Source organism: Corvus cornix, chromosome 2 (genome assembly GCF_000738735.6).
Source record: "Corvus cornix cornix isolate S_Up_H32 chromosome 2, ASM73873v5, whole genome shotgun sequence".
NCBI classification, from domain to species: domain Eukaryota; kingdom Metazoa; phylum Chordata; class Aves; order Passeriformes; family Corvidae; genus Corvus; species Corvus cornix.
Genome location: NC_046333.1, coordinates 71,371,454 through 71,384,150, shown reverse-complemented (window position 1 = coordinate 71,384,150; position 12,697 = coordinate 71,371,454).

The window sequence follows — 12,697 nt, the reverse complement described above, 5'->3', positions numbered from 1 at the left end:
ATTTCACCTCAATACTGTTGAACTCTTCTATTTGCTCAAAAATGAATTTAAATTGCAAAAGTCCCACTCACATGCTTAAGTGAATTATTTAAACAAGAGAAACACTATTTCAATAAAACAAAAATGTATTTACCACAATTAATCACAGTAGGCAGTAGCTACAGCTCTCACTCAAAATACTCCTAGCCATGTTGACTAATCTGTCAGAATGCATGTTTAATGCTATAGGAAGCTTCATCAGCTTCTGCCCCTGAAGAAGGTAGGCCCTGCAGAAGAAGCTGCTTTCCTGTAACACCAGTGCCACAGAATATTGAGTAGTTTACTTGAAACTGCTAGCAGACTTCTTAGGACTTTCCTAGCACAAGCAGCTGAAGATCAGGAGAGTCAGGAAGGTACTCTGTGGATTCTCTGGGTGTTTCCACCTTGGTGCTGGCACATCTATTCATGAACATTTGTATATCACAGGTACACACATAAAAAATATCATTTAATTGAACAAAGAAGAAAAAAACTAATGCTCTTCAGCCTATTCCATGCAGAACTTAGTGTCTTGTCACAACTTTATTCTTAAGCAAGGAATAAACAAAACTAAATGTACAATGCTGCATCACTAAGATCAACTCAATGATGTTTGACAACCTGCCAAAAGGCAAGGAAGAGGGACAGGACAACAGACTGTAAAACTGCAAAATAGCTACTGCTGATCTGCCAAAAAATATCTTCAGCCCTTCTGGGAAAAGGTTTGGCTTAGAACAAAAGTGGTGCTGTTGTGCTTTCCATGAGTTGTCTCCAGAGAGTTGGTGGGATTTGCATGTGATGAAAAATAGCCCCAGATTATCCTGCCAGAGAAGGAAAAACGGATAGAAGGCTTGGCTGGAGTATTGAAAATTATTTAGGTCCCTGTAAAAATTAATCAGTCCTGCCTCTTCATCCTGTCCCCTAACACGAGGAATAAAGTACATTTTACTGAACTGCAGTACTGAAAACACAGGGGGCCAAACGGAGCTGAATAGTATTTAGCTGCATATGTCAGTCACCAAATCTCATGGTCAGGAAAGCTTGTCACAATGGCATAGAGTTTTAGTAGAGGAACGTCATGAATTTTTTAGTAAATATTTACACTAGTGCAAGCAGAATTGGTATGAACAGTAACCCTGAATGCCAGGCTGAGCAAAGATCAGGGTCCACTGAACAGAGAAGCCCTCAGCCTGGTCAGTCTCACCCACGTGAAGTCAGTAGCCCCTGTCTGTGCTACTCACACCAGCCCACTGTTCTGCCTCAGCTCTCCATGTGTGCTGCACTCACCGCCAGCTGCCAAGAAAACCCACGAGGCTGCCCCGGTGGTTACAGAGATCTCTCATTTCCCATGCTAAAACATGAAGCAGATAAGAAGAGACTTGTGTAGTGGCACAGCTTTACACCTCGGCAGAGACTTGTGTAGTGGCACAACTTTACACCTCGGCAGACGCATACACTCCTGCTCCCAGGAGGGAGCACGCTGTGTGGGGCTGGCTCCTCTCAGAGTGAACACACTTCCAACACTACAAAACATATTTTGCACTGTCACCTTCCCTGGAGAAACATACAGAGACTCTTACATGGTAACTGCTAGATCTTTAAAACAAGCAAAAGCAAACACTCCTCAACAAACAAAACAAACACTATTTATTTCTTCTCTAGGGTGAGACAGGAGTGGGGAGAGGGGGAAGGGATTAAGGGTTTGTGGAGGGTTTTTTCCTTTATTGTAAGGCACTGGGAACAGCAAGGGCTAGGGCTATTTACAGTTGGAAGTAAATGTGCAGCTGTGTATAGTAGAAACTGGTAATAGACAAGAGACTATAAAGGGTGATGGGCTGGGGAAGGTGATAGGGGAAGAGAGCCTGGGCGTACTGAGTGGGGAAGAGGGCCTGGGCATACTGAGTGGGGAAGAGAGGTTTTGGGAGCCCTGACAGAAGCAGTGGAATAAGGAAGAGGAATTGTAGTGGAAAAGAGAGAGATGGAAAGATAATGAGAGTTTGGGAAGCAGGAAGATAGTTAAACCTGTTCAAGACAGCAAGAAGTAGAATGGAAAGTGAGAAGAGGAAATGAGATTGAGAAGCTCTCACTGATGCATGTCAGGGAGAGCATGTAAGGAACAAAAGGAGAAAAATGAGGAAAACAAGATGATTACAAGTATTTCTGATTCAGCTTAATGGCAAGCATAAATCATTTTGCTAATATATGTGTGCATATGCATACATGTATGTTAAATAAAGTAAGGCATTGCCTGTCTCTGAAATACTTCTTTCATGGTTAGGGTCTCCCTTTTAGGGCTGTAGAATGTGATAAGGAAAACTATATGGAACAGACACTTCATGGCTGATTCCACCCCTTTATCTCTCCCTGGTATTCAACATCTTTCATTTCAGATGATAGTTTCAGCAGATTTGCACAACCATTTGAGATTCTGGATTTTTCATGTGAGTGCCAGTGCAAACCACTGCATGCTACATAGGGATAACTGGTTCTGACAGCCTCCAGGTAGAGCTTCTTCTCTTTCCATACCCTCAGTATGTAAATTAGATGCCAGCTAGATGTCCACAGATGATGTGAAATTGAGATAGATTACTTGTCGACAAACAGTTCCTGCTTGGAACTATCACCTCTTTGCAGAACATAGGGAGTTTAGAGTAAAAAAAAATATCGAAATTCAGGTCACCTTTCATTTTGGTTCTACCAAGAAAAAAACGAAACAGACAAGAAAATTGTACTGACAAAACCAATCCTGGTTTGCTCTATCTATATTTATTGGGTTCTGAAAATAGACGGAGCATTCAGAGCTCTCCCATGCACTAGCAGCAGGCAAAGTTCATTCATATCAGATCTTACCCTCCTCTTCTCCCTTTGGACAGTATAATGTAAAAGCTACATAAATAGAAATAAAGCTTAAAAAAGCCTGGAAAAATCCCCAGCAATATTTTAGCAACCTCCATATGCCTCTTAAATCTGAAAACTTTTTCCTGAGCACTAAATGGATGTTTCTGAGTGCTACAACCAATTTACAAAAGAAAATAAACAACTGTTAGTTTTGGTATATAGACTCCAAATATTAATAGAAGACAATATTTTAGGCTATGTGATCAACTCTGCTTTTCGGAGTTCAAACATGAAATGCACACTATCATTACATCAGAAATCTAGTTGAGATATTCCTGCTCCAGTAACCTTTGCATCATTAGCTGCCTGCTCCACTGTGCATTCAAACAATACCCCAACTTGTTAACCTGGTTTACTTTGCTCTAGTGTTATTTAGGGTTGGGGTTTTTTTAATATATAAGCTTGTATATTTATATTTTATATACTTTGTTTAGAACCTTTGGCCACATAGTTTATTCATAAGTAACCACATCTTAACAGAAGAAATCTGAACTGATATGCCCAGTGCTTCTTACACAGTTGCACCTCAATGCAAAATATTGCCCAGGCATAAAATTATGCTGAAGGAATTAGTGTTTCAAAGTCGCTCAGAATTGAGGCAGCAAAATAAGTTATCCTATCTGCAACTTTATTTAGTTTTGTGAATCAGCTGCTATGTTTAGTGATATCCTTTCCCATTATTACCATTACCGAGTTTTCATAGGACTCCTGCTCCACTTGCATATAGACTGTGGTGTGACCCGGAAATAAGTTGAAAATCCATAGTGAAATTGCATCTTTTCTCCCAGTGTCCTTACTTCTTTGTTGTGGGAAATCAGAGGTATCAGAAGAAAGAAATAAGGGGCAAAAAAAGATGAGATAACCTTGTGGTTAGGGAAGCTGAAGGGCACCTAGAAATTCCAACATAGTCTCACTTATATCCACAGTCCCAACATGATGTTTTGACCAGAAATGTTTCTCTCTTTTAGTATGACTCTCTTTTTTTTTTGGAACAGTATTATTTTAAATTTTGGTCCTGGAGTCTTATCAGTAGAAGAGCTGCTATTTGACTATGTAGGAGTCTACACAGCACTGCAAGCTTCTTACTTTGATCTCATTGAAACTCATTCTCCCACTTATGAAATATTACACTGAACTCACAAAAGTGGTGGGAATTATTATTTAGGAAACTCTAAAAAAAAAAAAATAGCAGAGCTGACATAGGAAAAGGCCTAAATAATTCATTGTTCGATTAAAATTTGGGTCTCGTTAAGTACGAGTTGCTCATTCATGATTTTCAAAGCAAAAGTGCCAGCATCTGCAGAATCAGTGTTCTCAATGAGCAAATATCCATTACTTTAACATTTTTCAATTGTTTCTCAGGGAAAATCTAAACAATGTATCCCTTCAGCTTTAAACCATATAATGTGGAATACTGTCTTAAAGGAATTGTAATTTGGGGCTGCATATGGTCCTATGCTAATAAATTAAGCAGCTGCCAGGAATGTTCCCAGACACTAAAATGTTATTGTCTGTGTCATAAAATTGTAAAAATATTTCTTGGCATGACTTTGGCCTCAGCCAATTAGCACTTTCCCAAACAGTTGCACGGGCCAGGGACAATTCTTAGTAGGCAGAGAGTGTGTGGCTATCCTGTTTTGAAAGGTAAAAGAATTTAACAGCATGCTTGGATGCCATTCTGTGTCTGTTGGTCTCAGACCGTGACCTTGGCCCAGTTATTTAGAAGTGTAAATGTAGCCATGGAATCCAGGGTCCCAGGCCAGATTATCTGTCCAAACATATTGTTCATTTTTCCTTCTACATAACCACATTGTTGCATTATGAGCTCCAATGGAATATGGATATATGGAGTATACCATGGAAAATACCACTTTTTCAGGGGGCGTGGAACTTCAATCTAACTCTCATGACGCAGGAAATCACTGCAGGGTAATCTGTTTTAACGTAGGTAACTTTTTGCGAGGGGAAAAAATTATACCAATTTGTATAAACAGGTCACACCCATTTCCAATGTGATTTGGACTCCATAAAGACTTTCCAATCCACTTTTGTTTCATTTTACAGTTCCAAGGTAAACATTGCCTGAGAGTAAGTAAGGGGTGGACAACTCTGCACACAACAAAAACAGTGATGTTCAAGGGCATGGAGATGTTCTTCTACATGAAACCCTTGGATGAGTGCAAGTAAAATAAATTTTACCCAATGAGGAAAATGTTGGGTTGGTAAAATCTAGTAAGAGGGTGAAACCACAGTTGAAATGGGAGGCTTTCAGTATCATTTCTCTTCAGAGCAAAACAGCAGAGAAGCTTACCTACTAGTGCAAAGCAATGCCCCAGGCTGGCAAGGAAGAGCACAGGCAGTGTTCCTGGCTCCCACACAAAGAAATGGTAATGACTCTCACCAGTTCTGACATCCATGACATGGAACACATTAAAGCTTACATCTTCTTTCTTCTTATAAAGTCCAAAGGACTTCGTTAAGGATCTTTTCCAACGCAAATGAATCTATGGGTCTATGAATTCATCTGATAGACAATGAGGAGAAAGCCACTTGTGCTTCTTGGGAAAGTCTGTTCAGTAACAGTAAGACTTTTTTTTGGAAACCGTGCCTTATCTTCACCATTTCTGTGTGCTCAATTATTGTCATTCCTTAATGAGGGATAAGTCATTCTCATCCTGTTTTACCTTCTTTCTTCTGACCTCACATTCTTTCTTAAATTGCCTTCCAAATGAAAACCTGCCCTTGAAGGAACCCTTCAAATTAACGTCCATTGTTGGTGTCCACTATAACAGCCATCCTCTTCTTCTCTTTGATCCCTTAGAATTGTTCCCAGCAGCTGTGATTTCAAGATTGTCTTCCCTTCATGTCTTCACTTGAGCAGGATTTTTTCACAGCTGCTATCCACTCCTCAGGCTCACAAACCCCTTCACCCATGCTTTTTGCCAGTCCACTCTGTTCTCTTTGCTGTGCCTGTCCTTAGAAGTTGTCCTTCCTCCTGTCTTCCTCATCACTGACCCACCAGTCTCCACTATGCCTGTAGTTCCCCATGTTTCCCTCCTCCATTGACAAGTTCATGTTTCTCAGCAGACATCTCCCTGAAAACAGATGCAGTTTTGGAACAATCTCATCAGGCTCACCTGCCCTTTCTGGTGCCTGATACCATAATGACAAGATGATGCTGGGCTGCAGGTGGGCACAAGCATCTGCTGTCAAAGCGCTGTGGGGTCATCAGGCATAACAAAATATGTAATGGACAGAAGTTGTTCCTCGCTGGACCGTCAGCAGCAGCCTGTTTTCCTGGTTCTGTATTTCACCTGGTGCGAGTGACAGATGGGACTTAACAAGTGAGACCATTATTACATGCCCTTTTTTGTCCTTATCTTTCAGATGTTATGGACTGAAAGAAAACAGATTATAAGGTATGACTCAGGCTTTGTTTACTCTCTGCTGTCCAGATCAGACCCAGAAGTTTGCAAGTGCACTAAAATCTTTCTTTCTTTCTTCCTTTCACTTTCCCTACCCAGCTAAGGGACAGACTGTGTGGGCACTGAGACATTTACAGGAGGCATTCATGAGTTATTTTTACTTTCAGTCATGTCTTGTATAGGAGACATACCACAGGCATATGTAGAAATGAGAACCTTTGCCAAAAGAATTTCATTCTTGGGAAAAAGATACATCTTCCTTCCTATGTGAATAGGCCTATTAATTTTTCAATTACTTTTTCCAAGCACATGAAAATTAGAATAATTTTTTTAAGATATCTATTACTTGAAATTGGAATTTATCCTGCTGTTCTAACCAAAAAGCCCGTAAATGTCACACTGTTGTCTGAAGCCCGTGCAGGTCTCTGTGACCTCATGCTCACTCCCTCTGGTTTGGTTGGTACTTCACCCACTGCAGTGCAGCATCAGAGCCAGTGACCAGCTAACACCCCAGTGTGCCTGTTGTGGCAGGTCGCTCCAACTTCCTCTGATCCATCATCCAGCTCAGCCTGGCCCACTGCAGGAGGGAGATCTCACCTGATGAAGGGTGCCACTGAGGGAGGCCTTATGCCCAAGGAATGCCCCACTGCAGTCAGAGTCTCCAGCTGCAGCCAGCTGCTGTCGTGCCAGGTAACTGGACTTGCCAAGCATGTCTCTGGCACACAGTACAGTCTCACAGGTGGAGTGCAAAGAACTTCAAAGGTCTGAAGTTAATTATCTCCAGACTGGAGACTACAAGGGGCTACTGTCTCAAGGCTGAACTACAAAATAAACTTCTCCATTAGTATCAAAGAGAGAACCTGCTCAGCAGTATCCCACTGTGATCATGTGCTGCTGTCAGGCAAGTGGCATTGGTTCAAATCACAATTGGTAGTTCTCCATCAGTAATTTACTATAGAACATTATTGTTCATTAAAATGATCCCTTTTGTCCCCAGAGAAGTAAAAGACATCTTCCCCCTGGAGTTCCTCAGTTGTCAGCCAACATAAGGGATTTCATGCCTTTGCCAAGGCCAGCCTGAGCCTTTCTCAAAGCAGTGAGCCACAGCTGGAAGTTGCCTGGCCTACATGGTGCAAAGTCCTTGGGTTTTGGACAAAGGAATCTCTGCACATTAGCCGAGCAGCTGATACAGTCTTTGGTATTTATTTATGATAAAGAAAAGGAGCAGTCTTATGAATAGGTGTAGGATAGCAGGTAACAGCAACTTACGCTGGTTTGTGAATACTAGAGCATTAATAGCTGTGCTGCATTTTTCTAGTCTGTATCCTGGGGCTTTTGTGAGTAAGGCTGTGGAAAGAAAGGACACCTTCCTATTATCACAACTGGTATGCTTAGACAGATTTTTAGGTATCAAAGCCTTTTTTTGTTACTTTCTTTTCATCTTCATAAAACGAAATACAAGAGAAGAAAAGCAGTGTATTATAAAGGCCCCAACCACCACGCAAATTGAGATCGCTTGGCCATATGCTCAAATCAAAAAGTTCCACAACAAAGGGATTTTTGTTGTGCTCCCTTATATCATAGCTGTGAGCAAGGACTTTGAGATGATCTTTCACTGCAGGATCACCTGTTGTTTTTCCTGCAGAACCCTGCTCATCCAAATCAGACAAGTAAAATCCCCCCTAGTTCCACTTATTTCAGGCTGTTTTCAGTGGTTCACTTTTCCACTTCACATTATGTTAATGTACTTCTCTCGCACATTAGGGAGACTCCCCACCTCTTCTTTCCTAGCACTGTCACTCCAGGTTTGAGGAACGCCAAGGCCCCCACCACCTGAAAGGTCTTTAAAATGTAACCTAAAGTTTAGTATACTGTTTCTGTCCAAGATCCTGGAAAATTGCACTTCTGCTGCAGTCACACCTCAGTGGGAATGCCAGTTTCAATCCTTTTCAGGGAGGGCTTTGGAAACCTTTCCCAGCCCCAAAACTGCTTTGCCAGCTGTTTACTCCCTCCTGGAAAGCCACAACCATCTCTCACCTGTCTCTTGGTCTCTTGGACTCCTCCACAGCTCTTGACAGGGGGACTGGGCAACTTTGTTCTGATCACTTTGTCACTCATGCAGATCTGGTGCTGCTCGTGAACAGTTTTGATTGTCAACCTTCCCAGTCCTGTTTTTGCGTAAGGGTTTGTATGTTTGGGAGTATCATCACTGTAGTTATTTAAACAGCTATTCTTCAGCCCCATGCTGTTTAATAGCTTTAAATATGCTGCTTTTGGGGTGTTGTTTTCAATTGCTGCACTTTCTCGTGTCAGTTCTCTGTAGCTGCAGCTCAGTTATTCTGCCTCATACCAACATTGTAACCTCAGTGAGAGAGTGTGGCCTGGGATCTCCCTCAGCAGAGACTTTGTAGAGGTCAGACACGAATTACAGCTGAGTATCAACAAAAGACAGATTGCCATTCTGAGTCCCTGTAAATACTCATTGTGATCATATGTTATCACCCACTTTATCCTTCCAAAGGACGTGAATGTATTTTCAAGCATTTATCAATTAAGCCTCAAAATATCTCATTGAGGTACTGCAAATTAGGTGATAAAGGGATCAATTTACCTAACACTGATATGCACCTACTTCAGAAATTAAATAGCACATCACAGCTATTCAACAATGCACATTTAAATCCCTGAATGACGGACTATAGCCACAAATGAGGAAATTAACTCCTGCACTGCAGCACTGTCTGGTTCATTTAGCAACAGTCTCAGCCAAGAGTTTTTGTAAGTGAATTCTCTTGGGTGAGACAAAAACTCACTAAATAGGATTGTGAAATACATGTGAGAAATAGCCTTATCTGCGCCAGTCTTATCTCTGGTGGATGACTAGACCCCAAATCTACACATCAATTGGTTACCTAAAGTCTTCTTTATGAAGATTGCCTTCCTCTGTCAATATTAAGACTACAACGACGGAAAAATTGTGCTACCTTAGACAACGTTGTTCCTTCTTTGATTACTTCCTCTAAATCCAGCAGTAAGATAAATTTCAACCAAAAAATAGAGGTACATACTAGATACCAGGAGGTGTATGTGTATTGTGTATGGAGGTTTATACATGTATGCATTCTATATATATAATATAAATATAAACACACTTATATATGTATGTACATATATTTATATATATATATATATAAAAATTATTTGTTAAGTATTTTCTCCACAAGGGAGGTAAATTATGTACTGTACACTGAGTGAACTCAAGTGTTTGACTTTAGCATTATTGATGATATTTCTTGAGGTTGCTTGATACCAAGGGAAAATGTGGCAAGGCGGTGGCAAATCATTTTGTTAACAGAGCAAGATGTAAAATCTTGCTGATTTTAAACTTTAAAATGTCATAAGGAGCAGAAAGTACTCTTCAGAAAATGTCAAAATTTAAGAGTCTGTGAACTAGACTATAATGAGATGTTTTTTGTTGCAGTAACTAGGAATTCTAAGGTCCAAGTTTCACATTGTTTCCAGAAAAAAATACACCAACACACCTTCTACAGAAGCTGTGAGCTTCAAGAAAACCCAGATGTGGTTTTCTCAGAACTTTCAAGGTCTGTGCAGAAAGCAGAATGACTATACATTTATATTGCTTTCTCCACAGAAGGCCCATCCTACATTTGTAAACCCAGGAAACCAAGGCCTCCCAAGTGACTATTTAGATAATTTGAAGAAAAAGTCAGCTTTCCATCTGATTTCTGTCAGAAATCCTTTCTCTAGCTCATTGGTAGCACATTACGTGGCATTTCTGAGAGATATTTCTGTTTCGAAGAATTGACAGCTTCTGGTGCAAGCATGTCTCACTGGAAAATTTCCAACTGCTTTCCTAGTTTCTTCTTGACAATTATGAAAAAATGGCAATTTCTTCTTTTAGAACACTGATCATCTTAGCACTAGAGTAAATTAGGAGTAATATTATTGGAGTCTTTAAGTTGGTAGAAAATTGTTATGGGGAAACTGGGGCTCTACTCTCCCTTTAGACTCCTGGCTGAATGTCTGTGAGGTATTGCTTCTATCATTTAGAAATATTGATAAATATGATCTTTAAAAAAGAATAATGTCGATACTAGATGACATGTTTGGTGACCTTGGAGTCTGATTGCAATTCTTTCTTGATTCTCTGCTAATTTATCAACAGGTTCTTGTTTATACACAATGTAACTGCTACCACAGATTTCTGGCGTGGTCATGGCCAGCATACTGCTTTATAAATGTATCTTGGTGACACTGAGGCTTCAAAAGTCATTTTAATTGCACATGTGGCCACCTTCCTAAGCATCTTCCCAACTTCACTGTATTTATGCTAATACACTAAATACCAGGAAAAGGACCTCTATTGTTTCTATTTCTCAGGTGATAGAAGAAAAATATCCTCTTTCTTCACTGATCCATCACTCACTGCTGCTGCCTGCAATCAGGCTATTGACTGCTGAGCAGGGAAGAGCTCTTGCTTGGCACCGTCAAGGCTTCTTTGTTTTGTGTTAGTGAAATGCTCAGCGAAGCAGAGGCTGGCTTGCACTGTGCACATGGGGTGTGGAAAGACAAGGTGTTTGGCTTCTGGCAGTAGAAAGTGGAGTGGCTCTCCCATGAGCTTTCAGATGCAGGCTCCTGGAGCAGAGAACTAGAATACCATGACCCAACGACTCAGGCATTCATCTTGGAGGCCAGATCAAACCTCCAGCCAGAACCAGAAAGAACAATGGTTTGTTCTGGTTCCTAAGTGTATTCTTTAGCTAACAAGCTACTGGCTGATTTTTGGTAAAACAAAAGATTATATCCTTCATGGACAGCAATTTCTACATTTGATCTCAAAATTCAGTCCTCTCACCACTTTAAAAAAATGAATAACTTTTTAGAAATTTTTTTATATTTTATAAATTTTTAATTTTTAAAAATAAAAGAAAACCACTTTTTTCAATTGTAAATTTCCCATCTGTTTCAGCTCCACTCAAAACACACATCCTTACATCCAGGATGGGTAACGTCTGAACAATCCTCTCCCAAAAACAAAAGTATAATCATAGAATCATTTAGGTTGGAAAAGGTCTTTAAGATCATCAATTATATTTTTTCAGGCTCTCTTTTATTTTCTTATGGGGTAGAAATTTTTAAATTACTTTGTCTATGGGATAAGTTTTTATACTAAACACCGGTCTCAAATGGATAGGCCTATAACAGTCTGGTCACTGTGCAGAATGTCATGGTGGAAAAACTGATGCAATAAATCCTCCCTGAGAATTTGAAACAAATTGATTTGAAAGCCCCCTCGTACTCTTGCAGGGTTGAGGTCCAATATAGTGCACTACAGAAGCACAGTAGAAGAAATAGATTCCTTTGTTCCTGTGTGGAAAATCTACCCAGAATGTGTATGTGTAATAAGACTGCTAACAATTTACTCATCATTAGGTCTTTGAATTCCAATTTAAGATTTCTTGTTGACTGATGCCAAATCCTGGAGATAAGATTCCCTCTTGCCTTTCATTTTTCACTGTGAATAGCTGATAATCTGATGCTTTACAGAAACCTGTCTGCATCCCTAACCCTGGACAGCTTTTGTGCTCCACTGTCAATTCCCCTGAGCACTATAGCTGCTATGCATGAATGCTGTAATTTTACAGCATGACCTGCAGAGAGGAACAGAGGCAACTGGAACCTATTAGACCATGAACTTCATTTTCTGAGGACCTGCAGCTCCTGTTGAAGTTGTGCATGTTGGCAATTTCTGAACATGAGAGCCCCTCCCCCACCTTTTTATAAGAAATTTTGACAAAAGCCCGTGGGGTTGGAGTACGGTTTAGGAAGGCTGATAGTTCATAAGCCTTGTCAACTCTTCCTCGTTCTTCTAATCACGTTTTATAGTGTGTTTTGGTTTAGTTTTTAATCTCAATGGTTCCCTCATCTCTCTCTCTCTGCCTGTATTTTTAGTTTTATGTCTGAAAGGCCTTGTTGGGAAATACATACACATGCATCACTTGCAGAAAAGTGAAATGTGCTTCTGATGATATTTTTTTAGTTTACAGTACATATTACTTTTTTTTTCCTGGAAAAAAATGCTTTATTGTAAAGCATTACCCTGTCTTCATAAGTAGAAAGCAAAGCTTATTTGTTATAGATACACAAACATTTTCAAAAGCAGATTCTTTCTTCTAATAAAGAACTCATGCACCCAACTTTGTCTAACTGCTGAGTCTAACAATGCAGCCACTATGAGTCCTGACAAGCTGTAGGACTGCATTCTGTGTTTTAGAAAGTCCACTAGCAGCAATCAATATAGCTGCAATCAATCCAATGATGTTAATTATCATTAG